Source organism: Mytilus galloprovincialis, chromosome 11 (assembly GCF_965363235.1).
Source record: "Mytilus galloprovincialis chromosome 11, xbMytGall1.hap1.1, whole genome shotgun sequence".
Lineage (NCBI taxonomy): Eukaryota > Metazoa > Mollusca > Bivalvia > Mytilida > Mytilidae > Mytilus > Mytilus galloprovincialis.
The window spans coordinates 62,192,850-62,208,861 of record NC_134848.1 but is presented as its reverse complement, the minus strand read 5'-3'; the positions used below and the strand labels follow the sequence as shown (position 1 = coordinate 62,208,861).

At 31.6% G+C, this 16,012-nt stretch overlaps 2 long non-coding RNA genes across 2 annotated transcripts; both read right to left on the bottom strand.

Annotated features, from left to right (window-relative positions):
* On the bottom strand, positions 1-2,546 carry LOC143052567 (uncharacterized). The gene is made up of 2 exons (XR_012971154.1): positions 2,414-2,546; positions 1-696 (listed from the first exon to the last, which is right to left on the bottom strand). It is a non-coding gene; the product is annotated as an uncharacterized LOC143052567 (long non-coding RNA).
* A 7,417-nt stretch (positions 2,547-9,963) lies between these two features.
* On the bottom strand, positions 9,964-12,442 carry LOC143052566 (uncharacterized). The gene is made up of 2 exons (XR_012971153.1): positions 12,331-12,442; positions 9,964-10,660 (listed from the first exon to the last, which is right to left on the bottom strand). It is a non-coding gene; the product is annotated as an uncharacterized LOC143052566 (long non-coding RNA).
* Positions 12,443-16,012: the final 3,570 nt, after the last annotated feature.

Genomic DNA, 16,012 nt, shown 5'->3' with positions numbered 1-16,012 from the left:
TGTCTTTAAAACTATTTCATTTTAATTTAAAAAAACAAACAGTCATAAAAGTAGCCCCGTATTTTTGTAGTCCCCTTCAAAATGTCCCCTAAAATGTTATTACAATCAATATAATCATTGTCCGTGTCACAGTTCATAGGTCGTCAGGGTCCACCATAGTCTCGTCAATGTTATTTTTTGATATTCAGCATTTTCTTTAATAAACCACTTCTACCTCTGTTTGACTTGAGAATATTTTTCAAGTTGTCGAAATTCAAGCTCCTCTTCTCACTGGGTTTTGGTGGCAGCTGTGGAAGATCGTGTCCTGATCCAGAAGACTTTTTGATACCAAATGATCGTTTGTCCTTGCAATCATTTGATTCCGATAACAGCCATACGCAACCCCAGAAATCTTCTGCTTCTTTACAAAATTCGAAAGGCGATGTTTGCAACACGGCTTGCCAGATAACAGCTGAAACAACATCCCGACCTCTTCCGTTACAATTTCCGGAACAAACCTTATCAATAACAGCGTTTATGCAACCTTCATAGTTGAAATCTGTACCTTCTTTGACTTGGCATGCTTCTTCGCGAGTGTGAACTGTTTCCAGGTCAACTTCATTTGTCCAAGCGAGAATTCCTAGAAAATCCGACCCAGGACTTGCATGGACACAGCTGTAAACGCTGACCAACAAAACGAACAACATCGATTTCATCCTAAAAAATAACATATTTTCCATTAGATTACATGCTGTTTATTTTTTTGATAAACCTTAAATTTGTTTTATCAAAAGTGACAGGTACGTTTCCTAATATGTATATTTTGGAATGTATTTTTAAATTTGAGACCTTTTGTACATAGAATGTCACATTCTCTGCATGTTAAAGACCTACACTTTGAGGGTTCCAAATGCTCAATTTGTTGCAAGGCAAAATGTTTTCCCGTGGCATTGTTTACAGTGGCAATTCCCTATCGTTCTACCTTGTGCAATCTACATAACATAGTAAAAGGTGTTATGATGACATTGTTGATGTTCCAATGGGGGGGGGGGGGGGACGTCGTATATATCCCGGCAGTTTCCTGAATATATACTGACATCTCTGTGTTGTTATCCAGTCACAAAACTCGACTCATTTGTAATCCGTAATATAAAGGAATATCAATACATCTGTTATAATAATTCGGGTTAAGATATATATGTAAAGTATTTAACTGTTTTTTTCTCTTGTAAAGTGTTGTCTCATTGACTTATGTGCACATCGAATCTCTTTTTATTAATTACCATTACATATAAAACATTTTAAAAACACGAAGCTTGTGAAAATGCCCTCTTAAGGTCGCCAAATCTTTTTCACTGCGATATTAAAGTCTATATTGTTTTTAATTGATATTTGTAAACGCAATCAGGTTTTTGAAAAAAACACAGTTTACATGCCAAAGGATGGAAATAACGTTAATAAAGCTTAAAGGGTGGTGCCGCAGGTATTACACTTGAAATTATTATTCTTTTTATCAGTGTTAAAGATTTTACCCACACAAATTGTATAGTCCCCTATTACAGTAGAAAATCCAATAAAAAAAAAATAAAAAAAAAAAAATCGGGAAAATTTCCCGAATTTTTCATTGTACTAATGAACTCAAAATCGTTCAATTTTTTTTTTGTCGCGTTTTTGAATTTCCGGATCGGCGCAGAAATATACTACCGTTTCCGGTCTTGTTTACATGTGACTGAATAAAATGTATATGAATATGTATATGTAAAGAAAGGAACTTTTACTAATTCATTTGAAGAAAAAAAAATTGTTATTAAAAAAACGTTACCTGATGACAGCGTTTCTTTATTTACATTGAATATGACGTCACAACTTAAATAACTTTAAAGTCCCTAACAACAGAACCAAAATCGGAAACGTTACGGTATTTCCGTTTCTCTTTTTTAACATTGTTGATTTAAAAAAGAAATCATAGACTTCGTCCCCATTCACAGGTAATTCTTGCCTCATATTATTTACAATAGCAATGTGACAGGAACATTTCTTTTACCAAAATTTAAATGTTAAAAAATGTAATCGAAATGATTAAATAAAACTGATTTTTTTTCTGAATCAATATTAAAATAACTTTTCTATTTTATCTTATGATTTTTCAAAGATCTTGCTTCGCCTAATAACACTACGTCCTACAACACACGTCCGACAAAATGTACCAAATAAAAAATGTTTAGCAACAAATATTAATAATTGAAACTTATTTTTTTTTAAATGCATGTAGGTAAATCCTTTTTCTTCATCTCAAATTCCCTTTATTGACAATACATTGTTAAATATATCCACTATTTCAACTTGAAAAACGTAAAGAGTATAGGTAATACGAAAATTCAAGTAAATTAAAAGAAGCTATCAGATCAATTAATTTAAAATAAAAAAAACTTACATTTTGTATCTGTTTTCTGAATACCTCTGGCAATAATTTAAAAGTGAAGAAAACTGGCATTTATACAAGAATTACTTTCTCAAATTGACCAATCAAAAACGTTCATAAAACATTCACCCTAGGTTACTTTTTTCAAAATAACTAAATGATTTCGAAATACATTAAAAAAAAGTCGCTGACAAAACATTTTTAATTATTCAGATCTCAATAAACAACTCAGTTTTTAACCCATATTTCTCTCTTTTGTGTCAAAAGATATAGAATTTATTAAATCAAAGATCTCATTCACGTATTTTGTTGACAGATTTTTGCTTCACTGGTCTTTTGTTTTTCAGTCGAGCGATGAGTTCAAGGTTTTTATTATCTGACCAATTCATTTGAATACAATGTGTTTAAATCACACTTTATCGTCCTCATTTCTTTAAATTGTCAACATAAAAAAGTTTCAGTTTACAGAAACTTCAAATCTAGTTTTATAATCTAAAATAATCTACGCTCAACAAGTAAACATCTAAACCAGCTTGTGTGAAAACTAAGTATTAAAAAATGGAGTCAAAATAAACTGACATATATCCAAACTGAGAAATATTGGACTGACGTGAAGAAATGGTGTCATTCTCAATATATACTAAACTGGGACAATAATTTATTAAACGGAAGCAACACGTAGTGCAGTAAAATGTAACAAACACCTTCATGCATTTCACGTCCAACCTTTTTTTTCCTTTTGTAAAAAAAATATTTTTCAAATACCAATTTTTGACTACTAAGTATATAACTTTTTCGACAGGTGGTTCGAATAGTTTAAGCTTACAATTGGTGTGAGTTGGAGGAAAACATATATTATTTCCTATGATATTGCAATTGACGCGTTTAGAAACGTTTAAAACAAATTCATAAAAAGCAATGCATTTTTATAGTTGAATTCGTTATAATTATGAAAACAGTGTATTGAATAAAAAGTTTGCATGATGTATTTTTTTTTATAGAATACGGATCACATAACTGTGACCATTCAGCTAATAATATGTATTCATATATGTATGACGTCTTGACTGGAGTTGATGATGTTCCAGACACTATGAATATTTAGACCATATGTGTATGGACATGGCCAAATCAGTATACTGATATGGTCTGAGTATGGTCGGACCATATAAGTTTACTACTCTTTTGTTTAATAATGGACCAGACAATACGAGTATTAAGATCATATCAGGTTTTTTTTTCTCGAAAAGTTCTATCTTGCTTTGCAGGAACAGATAACTCATTCTCTGAACAAAAAACTGCACAAGTAACTATCTGAATTCTTTAGGTTTTACTTATTGTCTAAATCTTGGTATCTGTTATTTTGCATTCGTTAAGAGTCATTTCAAGTCGAAGTTAAAGCTAATGCGATTGAGGCATGGATTTTTTTCCTGTTTTCTGTGTCTAACTTATTTTTTCAGAATCAAAATTCTTTTTATTTACACTTATTTCATGACATTGGTGTATTCTTTCTCCTATTCATACAATCTTACTTTCGTCGTTATATCGTATGAAAAGGAGCAGGAACACATTTACTAAAATTAATTTTGAAGGAGATATGATCAGAAAAAAACAAAAAAGAACATGATCATTAAAAACATTCAAATTAATTATTAAAAAAAAATCATAAGTAAATTAAAGGATATGAGTTTTATTTATAAAGTGAACTAACTTATGTATTATTTTAATAACTGTCAATACTTTTCATTTAAGTATTGGTAATTAATTTACTATAAATTTTTTTTAAAAAAGTCATAAATTGAAATTTCAAATAAACTCAGTAAAATTTGGTACATGTAATATATTTATTCAACTTTAAATGATAAATGTATTGAATTGTGAAATACTTGCATTACAATATTGGGTCATTTGATGTAACGAAAAATTCAAAATTAACGCAGGGGGTCATACATGGGTCTTCGTAACAAATATTCAACCTTTTTTTCAAAAACTAAATAGGTTAATAAGGAAGTAATATCCCTTGATAATATTTGAAAGACACTTTAGTTAATAATTCATGTACAAACATAACTATAAAGGAGTCATTTAAATTTTGCAGTTAAAAGTCGTTAAAAAGGTGTTATGTATTTATCTCGATGCAATAAAGCTTAAATCAATTGAATGTTTTAATATTTTAGAGTAAATATGAAACGAAATCGAGATTGACTAACGCGAGACTGATTAATTTCCATGCAGTTTATTTTAGACGTTTTTGTACGGCCGTTTAGAAATTGCCTTTATCTTGATCTTAATCTTAAACAACAAAACAGAATGTCAGAACTTTTTGATCCGGTTGGAAAAGATTGTTATACAATTATTTTCGTCGTTTTATATACTTAACATGTTATTACGGGTCATATTTTTACAACCGCACAAAAAGTACAAAAAGACGTATATAAATGCTATAGTCTTGAAATTTCAAGTTAACGCGTATCTATAGCATTTTTTATTACATAAAAAAAATCGTCAACTTTTAAATAATTGATATGGACGTGGCGTTAAAGGCCCATTCGTTGTTCGTTATTCGATACTACTATTATTTAACCGACTGCTAGATTAGTCGGTTAGATATTTAAATATCATAGGTGAAAATAATAATAAAAAAATGAATATTCGATAATAATAAAAGCCGGATAGCTTTATAATCGTAAGGCGTAAACTAATTTGAAAGAAATCCTTTTCACCACAAATATTACCATTTGTGTAAATCGCACATTAGTCTTATGAAATATAAAATGTTATCAACAAAATGCACTTTTGTTAATCATATTAATAGAACAAAACAAGCGATCGCTCTTACATTTTTATTAGTAATCTTTAAAAAATATAAATTTAAATAAGTATGACAAGTCAACCAAAACACCTAAGATATTCAGCTAAACATCGTTAAGAATTTAGGTAAAAAAGCACAGGGCGATGGATGAACCTTCCTGGTCTCTAAATATTCATAATAATAGGAAAATAGTCAGTAATTTCAAATATACAAATGACCCCAAAGGAATTAACATAAAAGAGGGACGAAAGATACCAAAGGGACAGTCAAACTCATAAATCTAAAACAAACTGACAAAGCCATGGCTAAAAATGAAAAAGACAAACAGAAAAAAAAGAGTACACATGACACAACATATAAAACTAAAGAATAAACAACACGAACCCCACCAAAAACTAGGGGTGATCTCAGGTGCTCCGGAAGGGTAAGCAGATCCTACCTGTTTGTCTTTGTGTTAACAGAAGACTCAAAGTGCAACTTTGATATTCAAAATGTATGGTGAAATCCTACGGTGACCGCTTACAAAAAGTACATGACGTTGAAAATCCCTAGTCTTTCAATTTCATTAAAATGCAATGCTATTTTAAAATGTATATAATATATATACAGATCATATCAAAAAATGTCGCAGAATAATGGTATCTTAGATGTCTAAGTAGGACTGAAACTGTCACTTTTCGGGTAAAAATCGTCGAAGATTAAGATCAAAGGGTACAGGTTGATGTTTAGAACTTCATGCTGTCTTATTCGTCAAAGTGTTATGCAAAAAGTAGTTATTAGAAATATACAAATGACACCAAATTACTTTGGGTAATCTTCTTGTCTTCTATATTTATGGAGATTTAAAAATTTTGCAAAAATGTTATAGACATTAAAAGACTAAGGTCTTGTTGTATTTTCAGTGGTTTACCAGTATGTTTTCCCTGTATATTTTGATTATCAAACTTTCAATTTGAACCCTCAATAAACATAGAAAAGCAGAAGTTTACATGCACTACTTCTGATTCACCGCGGTGAATATCAATTTTCTTCAAACAAATATGGTGTTTTATTCAAAGTGCAGCTCATATAGAAAAACTTATTTAAATAATACCATTATAGAATAATCTGTTTAAAAAATAATTCATGGAAGCCATAGATTGTTGGAAATTTACAAATGGCCTTGGCAGTGATATTCGAATATTTCTTGCGTAGTTTTGTTGTTTCGCAAGATCTCGCTTTGATATTTGAAATATGATATCGTATAGTTTATACGCTTTTTAAACTGACAACTGCGTAACTAAACATTTTACGTTGTAAGAGTTATCTCCCAAAACACTGTTTTTCTTGTGGCCAGTACTCCTTCGTAACCATAAAAGACTCAATATTAGAGTTATTCCCCCTAATGTTTTTGATATAAGTGATTTGCACTTCTAGCTGGTAAACCATAAGTGATAGAGAACTAGGGTCTTTAGATTTGATGTCCTTGGTCCAAAATAATGAAAATGAGGTCAAGGTCAAAGGTCAAGGTCAAGTTATAAATTTTGATTTTGGCTTATTTTCACTTATTTTCACTTATTTTCACTTATTTTCATAAAATTTATAACATGTTGACATCTTATTTTTACAAAATTGTTAGTTGCAACATGTCGTAACACTTTTGTTTTGATTGCAAGGGTACGTTGACCATAAATAAGGGTTTTCTCCCCTTTTATATCTAGAATAATGCGTTAAGTGATACAACTCATTAACCAAACATATTACAGAGCAAGTGTCTTTTAATTTGAGGTCCTTGCTTTATGACTTTGGAATTGAGGTCAAGGTCATAATCAAATTGGACGTTCTAGATTCTGACCTTTGCTTAAATTCATATTGATACATCATAAAGCCATAAGAATTGACATTTAAACTTAATTTCAATGTTTTGATAACAAAAAATATATTGTAAGTGGTGGAAAGAACCTCAATTGTTCTCTGAACAATTGGTTTTTAATTAGGTCTTGTGGAAAGACCTATTGTTTTTCTTCTGATTATTTTTTTTTTCTTCCGCCTAATTTTGTTCTTGCGATAAATATTTGTTTCGCAATATGTCGCTTAGATATTTGGTATATGATATCGAACAGTTTATGCGCTTTTGAAATTTACCCTGTGTAACCGAATACTTTTCTTTGTAGGAGTTATCTCCCCAAACACTGTTTTCCTTGTGTCCACGACTCCTTCGCAACCGTAAAAGATTACGACAAATTGATTTTGCAAAATTGCTAGTTACATCTTCAGGATAAGACTATTCAAATAGCTTCGGTTCTGAGAGTATTCATAGTTAACTGACAGCTAGTTCAAAGCCAATAACAACTAACAAAAAATCATGCATCCAAGACGTGACGCATTGATGATATTATAATAATCTAGACTGTAACGCATTATGTTAGAGCATACTACTAGTATATGTCTCAGGATCTTGCAGCGAATGCATGTTTGAGATACTTAATTAGCGGAAATGCACAAATGTCTCCTGTTGTCCATTCATCAGGTATCAAGCTGGTATTGATGATTGTTGAAAAAAATGGTGAATAATAATATGATAGCTGCTAATTCATTTTATATATTTTTACATTCTATAGCCTATTTCCTCTTGCCCTCATACTTTTAATGTATTGAATCCATATTCTATTTTTGTTCTCGTCCATACTTAGGTTGTTATGTCTTTCCATTTTGGATGTAACGGTTCATTTAGTGGTTCATATTTAGCTGATGTTTTCTTAATTGATTCAATTATAGTGAAATGTTCATTCAATGTTTTTGCTCTGTTATGGTCGTTTTCTGCTGGTACTAAGACCTGCTTTAGTCTTGAATGGTATTCTTTAAGAGAGTTCTTATTTTTTTATCTGACCTTGCCCTGCTAAGAGAGCTTTTCTCGTCACTTGGCGTTCGTCGTCCGATTTTGTCTTTGTTAACTTTTACAAAATTTCGCAGTCTCTGAAACTACTGGGCCAAATTTTATTGAACATATGTCGTTTAGGGAGTAGTCTGATAGTTTTGGTTAAACCTTGCAACAATTATCATTTGTGTATATAGTATAAACATTGTGTTGGATAACCCTTCCTGTCAGCCAAGTTAGCCGACATGGCTAAAATTAAAACATAGGAATAAAATATAAGGGATGTCTATTAAAAAAAGGTATAAATAACGAAAATCTGATTTGAAAAACATGTCTAATCTGACATCGGACTCGGACTTCTTTTAAAATGAGTTTTACTGTGTGTATTGCTTCATATGTGTTTCTTTATTCTACATTGGCTAGATGTATAGGGGGAGGGTTGGGATCTCACAAAACATGTTTAACCCCGCCACATTTTTTCAGAAACCTCTGGCCTTTGTTAGTTTTGTATATTTTTTTAATTTAATCTCATTTATATGTTTTGGAGTTTAGTGAGACGCCCATTTTCACTGAACTAGTACATAATTTTATTTAGGGGCCAGCTGATACCACCTCCCGGTGCGGGATTTTCTCGCCGCGTTAAAGACCCATTGGTGGCCTTCGGATGTCGTTTGCTCTTTCGTCGGGTTGTTGCCTCTTTGACATATTCCCCGTTTTCATTCTCAATTTTATTAGAATGTTGAGCTCTACCTCATGCCCATTCTCGTCAAAACGGTTAAATGACTTCTTATAGGAGTTATCGACCTTATAGGACGAATTTTCTAACTTGCATGTTCACTTGTTATATTGAAATATATGATAAATAGAAAAAAAAACTTTTAATAGCAAAATTTCCCAACAAGGCAAGATCTATTGATTTTCATAGTTCTTCATCCCCCCTTAAAATCCGTCCATATAAAAATTTCTTTCCGTTTCTGTTTCCGTTTCGTTTTCCGTTTCCGCCGTTTAGCAACACCCAGAATGCGGCGGGGTTAAACAAGTTTTTTGAGATCTCAACCCTCGCTCTATACCTCTAGCCAGTGTAAAAAACACAGCAATACGCACGGTAAAACTCATTTAAAAGAAGTCCGAGTCCGATTTCAGAATAGGTAACAAGAGAAACTAAACAAGATGACAATGATGCATACTTTAACAATGGACTACAAGAAGTTACTGATATGCCATCTCCAGACCACAATAACACTTATTGAAACACTATATCTTCGTCATATGAATATCAAGCCATTCCATCCCGTTAGGGATTAAGTATCATAGCATCATAAGATATACGAGATGAATATAACCAGTATCATGCCAACAACTGGATATACATTTAAACTCATTATACGCTGATGCTACATGTAGTGAATGGCTGTAGATATTGTCATAAGTTCAATTTATAATCATATACTCATGTTTTGTACAACAACCTTTAACTGTAACATAATTATACTCAGCTGTGTACAAGATGACATGTCTAAACGTAGTTTTTTGGAACGATCTCACTAAAACCCCAAAAAGAAGAATACATGACATTGAAATAAGAAATCTATATGACCTCGAGTTCTCAGCTTAATGTTTTCACTCCTTTATTTTTGTATTCAGTAAATATGAAATTAACAGTTTTTGTATCAGGCATCAGTTAAAATTTGAAGAAAATATCATATCACCTTCTTCAATTGTTTAATGATACTCAATGTCAAAACTATACACATCTCATATAGATAACCAATCGATTTTGTTCGTTTCTACGCTAATGATTTTTTACATTTTGTGTGTTTGTTGTAGTTTTTCGTCACAATTAAACACATTAAAAATACATGTTCTCAACTAAAAAACACTAAATTGAACAAATGCCTTTAAAACTATTTCATTTTAATTTTAAATCACATACAGTTATCAAAAGTAGCCCTGCATTTTTGTAGTCCCCTTCCAAATGTCCCCAAAAATATTATTACAATCAATACAATCATTGTCCGTGTCGCAGTTCATTGGTCGTCAGGGTCCACTATAGTATCGTCAATGTTATTTTTTTATATTCAGCATTTTCCTTAATAAACCACTTCTACCTCTGTTTGCCTTGAGAGCATTTTTCAAGTTGTCGAAATTCAAACTCCTCTTCTCACTGGGTTTTGGTGGCAGCTGTGGAAGATCGTGTCCTGATCCAGAAGACTTTTTGATATTAAACGATCGTTTGTCCTCGCAATCTTTTGATTCAGATAACAGCCAGACGCAACCCTCTTCATCTTCTGCTTTTGCACAAAAATCATCAGCCGAGGCTTGCAACACGGCTTGCCAGATAACAGCTGAAACAACATCCCGACCTCTTCCGTTGCAATTTCCGGAACAAACCTTATCAATTACAGCGTTTATGCAATCTTCTAAGTTGAAATCTGTACCTTCTTTGTATTGGCATGCTTCTTCGCGAGTGTGAACTGTTTCAAGGTCAACTCCATTTGTCCAAGCGAGGATTCCTAAAAAATCTGACCCAGGACTTGCATGGACACAGCTGTAAACGCTGACCAACAAAACGAAAATAAACAATCTGATCCTGAAAATAACAAATATTTCATTAGATTGCATGTTTTTCATTCTTTTGATAAACCTTCAATTTGTTTTTTTTCATAAGAGACATATTGTTTTCTAAACATGCCGATTTCGTGATGTTTTTATAATAACACATGTCAATCGGTTCTTTAAAGTTGATACCTTTTGTACAATAAATACTCTATGATGGTTTGTAGCTTTGTTCCCAGTGGCAATTCCCTATCGTTCTACCTTGCATACATGTAATCTATGGAATAACCGTTTCACAAATGATATCGGATATGTTCCTTACGTCGTAACTACAATCCCCTTCCCTTTCATGAATGTGACCTACCGAATTAGACTATTTACCGGATTTGTAATCACATAAGCAACACGACGGGTGCCACATGTGGAGCAGGATCTGCTTACCCTTCCGGAGCACCTGAGATCACCCTTAGTTTTTGGTGGGGTTCGTGTTGTTTATTCTTTAGTTTTCTATGTTGTGTCATGTGTACTATTGTTTTTCTGTTTGTCTTTTTCATTTTTAGCCATGGCGTTGTCAGTTTGTTTTAGATTTATGAGTTTGACTGTCCCTTTGGTATCTTTCGTCCCTCTTTTAATCTACTTTTTGTATTAACTGTTAAATTTTCGTTCCGAAATAATTGCAATTAGTTCTAAGTAAGCGACAATCAATTATTCAATGTGTGTTTGCAACGCACCATGTGCTATATAGTCTCTGTGGTTATCGTCATTTTATTTTATAACAAATGAGTTGAGTCGGATAGAAATTAATATCAATACATCTGTATTTCGGGTTAAGATATATGTAAAGTATCTAACTGTTGTTTTTATTTCTCTCTGGTAAAACGTTTCTCGTCAACTTATGTGCACGTCGAATCTCCTTTTATTAATGACTATTACATATAAAACGTTTTTAAAAATAAAAACACGCACCTTGTAAAAATGCCTTGAAGTTCATAAAGTCGCCAAATTCTTGTCACTTTGATAATTCAAAACATTTATTTTTTTAATTTATATTTGTAAACGTAATCAACTTTTGATATAAAACATGCAGTTAACATTGCAAAGAATGAAATAAACTTTTATGAAGCTAAAGGAGCGGAGGTTCTCAACTTGAAAGAAACATTCTTTTTATCAGTGTTAAAAGATTTTACAAAAAAAATTTGTAAAAAGAACATTTTATTTACTAAAATTTAAATGTTAAAAAATGTTATAGAAATAACGAAAAAAAACATCTGCATGAATTATAAAATAACTTTTCCATCTTATTAAATGATTTTCAAAGATCTCGGCTCGCCCTATTACACTGCGTCCTTCAACACAGGTCCAATAAAATATACCGAATAAAAAAGTTTAGCAATAAATGTTGTAAATTTTGTATTTTAGGAACAATTTTTATTTTTAAACATATTAATAAGAAACGTATTGTAAAGAAATTAAACCATCTTTACTTGACAAAATAATATAATTAACAAATACTAAACATTTCTATGCATTCAAATTGAAATGCATGATTGTAAATCCATTTTCACAAAATCTCAATAATTATAATGTTAAATATATCGACTATTTTAACTTAATTGATACGTGTAGGGAGCAAAAATAAAACGAAAAATCAAGTAAATAAAAAGAAGCTTTCAGATCAATTAAGTTGTAATAATAAAGACTTACATTTTGTGTCTGTTTTCTGAATACCTCTGGCAATAATTTAAGAGTAAAGCAAACTGACATTTATACGCGAGAGTTCTTTCTCAAATTGACCAATCAAAAAAGTTGAACACTTACCCTAGTTTACATTTTTCAAAATAACTACAATTATTTCGAAATACATTAAAATAATCGCTGACAAAACATTTTAAATTATTTCGTTTTCAATAAACATCTTAGTTTTTAACCCATATTTCTCTCTTTTGTGTCAAAAGATAGAAAATTTGTTTCGTTTGAATGAAGCATCTGATTCACGTACTTGGTTGACAGATTTGTTTTTCACCTGTCTTTTGTTCTTTAGACGAACGATGAGTTCAAGGTTTCATTATCTGACCAAAACATTTGAATACAATTTGTTTAAATTACACCCGTTCGTCTTCATCTCATTGAATTATCAACACAAAAAGTTCTCAATTTACAAAAACTTCAAATCTAATAGTTTAATCTAATATAATCGACGCTCTACAAGTAAATTTAAACATCGAAACTGGTTTGAATGAGAACTGACTAAAATATATACATTGTTCTCTTTAAGATGCTTTCTAAAGTCATACCTGTGAGAAAACGTATAACTGATAGGGGAGGATACAATTATATATAATATAGGTCAAAACAAAATAACAAGAACGAAGAGTAAGGACTTATTTAAAAATAAGAAGATGTGGTATTATTGCCAACGAGATACATGTAACCCTAACAGTGGCGGATCCAGAAATTTTCATAAGATGGGTCCACTGACTGACCATAGGGGTGGGGGAGGGGGCGCCCGCTCTAGTCACGCACCAGTAATTCTTTATAAAAGCAACCAATTTTTCCCGGGGGGGGGGGGGGCTGCTTCTGCCTAATATGGTATGCATGTATATTGTAAAAAGTACATACTTGTAACAAGATAATAAGTTTGTGCACGAAGTTACAGGTTTATCAACTAAACGATAAACCATCCTATACACCAACACAGACGGCAGACGGACACATCAAAACACGTAATACACCCTTACAATTGTAGGCGGGCATTACATACATGTATTAACGTTTGCAATATCCAGAGACTTAATGTATTACATTTGTAATTCACGACGTAAGAATTATATGCAATTGTTACATAATTAAATGTACAGTGGCGGATTTAGGGTGGGGGAGTTACGGCAATGACCCCCCCCCCCTCTTTTTTTGACGATTAATGCATTTAAATGGGAACATATAGTTAGAACCCCCCCCCCCCCCCTTTTTTATAAATGACTGGACCCGCCCCTGGTGTACATATAATAATGCAGTTATAAACTAATAATGCAGTTAGAAACTTGGTAGTCTAAATGGAGAAGATTGTAACGAAATCCACCATTGTGGAGAAATATTGAACTTAAGTTGACAATAGCGTACCGTGTTGGGGTCATCTAAATAAATACCGAAATGGGAGCAACACTTTTAAACACTCTCTTCCTTTGTGGTCACACTATTTTCATTATAGAAACTTCTAACCGAAATATATAATTTGTTGAAAGGTTAACTACTCTGTGGTACATGTAATTGTAGGAATTCAGACAACATTAAGAAGTAAATTCAAGCTGACAATTGGGGGCCAGTTTGGGGAGGGGGTGTTTTTTTTTTATGATATTATCGTAAATAAAAATACCAAAAAAATCATTGGAAAACATTTTTTTCACAGTAAAAGTTGGTAATAGGAAAATAGTCGATTGAAAAAGGTTTGTTTGGTCCATCTCATATAAATGTAACTAACGATAACATACATACATTAACAATTATAAGATATGACAGGACAATAATGGATTGCAATCGTATGTATTCTAATGGAGATATGTTTGAAGGTGTAACACCACTAATTCGGGCCCGGCCAGAAAGCACATACCAGAAAGTAGGACTGGATTGCAATCGTATATATTTTAATGGAGATATGTTTGAAGGTGTAAAACCACTAATTCAGGCCCGGCCAAAAAGCACATACCAGAAAGTAGTACATATTTAACACAAAATAGTTCCTACGTATGAGTGTAACTTTCAAACTATGTAGAACATTTAGGTACTTTTTGTATCAAATAAAAGCTGAAGGACTGGTGATCATTGTAAAACACTTTGGGACTTTTAATTTTGAATATTAAAAAAACTGCACCAAATTTTAAAAAGAGGGTACATTTTGTCTGTTTGTCAGATCGTAAGTACCTGTTTTGGTACATCCGAAGTTCCGGGAACCAGTTCTTTCTTATATGCCATTAAAGGTATGTTAATTGTTTCAGCACCAGACACCATAAAGTGTTGCTTTGAAATGCAATGATTTTCACTTTATTTGAACTTAAAACAAAAGAGGTGTGCCTATTTGAAACGGAGGAATTTAACATAGAAAGCAATGGGACCATGAATTAGTGGTGTACACAGAAAGGGAAGTTAGCACCAAAGATATTAATTCGAAGGAACGTGCACTGCAAAATGTCTGAATTAAGGTAGCACAATACAAAGATTTTTTTTCCTTCCAATCACTAACCTTTAAAATGCTGTAACTTTCTTATGAATGCATAGAAAATAATAAAAGAGGTATATATAGATAGATAAAAGACTAATCTTTTAAATGAATGCAATATTTTTATTTTGCAATCATTATGTAATCAATTATTATGTAATTAGTGGCAAAATCTGGATAAGTTCACTTGAATGAATTTAGCTCTATCATCTCTTTAACTATACAGAAAATTTTTTAACGGAATCTTAATCAACACATCATGGGCTTCAAAAGGGTGTCTCAGATTGTCTCTATGGTGTTCCATTCTCTCATAAATCTCTAATTAGTGTAAACATCCTAACCACATAAAAGAAGATAATGTTCAATTAGGTGTAAAATTTGTTCTATACATTCTATCTGAAATCTGAGACACCCTTTTGTAGATAATGGCCATAGGAACAACATATAATAAAATCAACCCTCTAGGGATACCTATGCAGAAGCTAATTTCATTTGAAAGTGGAAATTTGGTGAAAAATATTTTAGACACAGTTAACATTATAATTGGTTACATAATTGTTGCATAATACTAACATTGCATTTATTTGAAAGAGTAATCTGTTAGCTATCCAAAATTACCACTTTTATAAATTTTCAAGCATTATTAAGAAATTTACAGCATTTTAAAACTTGGGAATTGGAGTTATAAAATCTTTGTATTGTGCTACCTTAATTATGAAAAAAATTGATAAATAAATTAAAGGATATGAACTGTTTATTGGGAGGGCTTGTCTAGCTTATTTATTATTATAATAAATGTCGGTATTTTTTTTTAGAATATTAAAATTAATCATAAAAAAAAAAGAAATTAAATTTGACCAGAATACAACCTGAATTCAAACTTCAAAATAGTCCTCAGTAAAATTATGTAACCATTCTTTTTTTAAGCTTTAAATGTAAATGAAAGACGCAATTAGAATTGTGAAATAAATGCATTTATTATAACAAATATGGGTTATTTAATATAACGAAAATTTAAATTAAGCACGCTCAGGTACATTTGTACTCATTCATAGGTCTTTTTTACAAATATTTAACTTTTTTCAAACACTTAAATGTTAAATGTATTACTACCTCTTGATACTATTTATAAAACACTTTGAAAAGTACATTGTAAAGGTGGAAGTGCAAAAA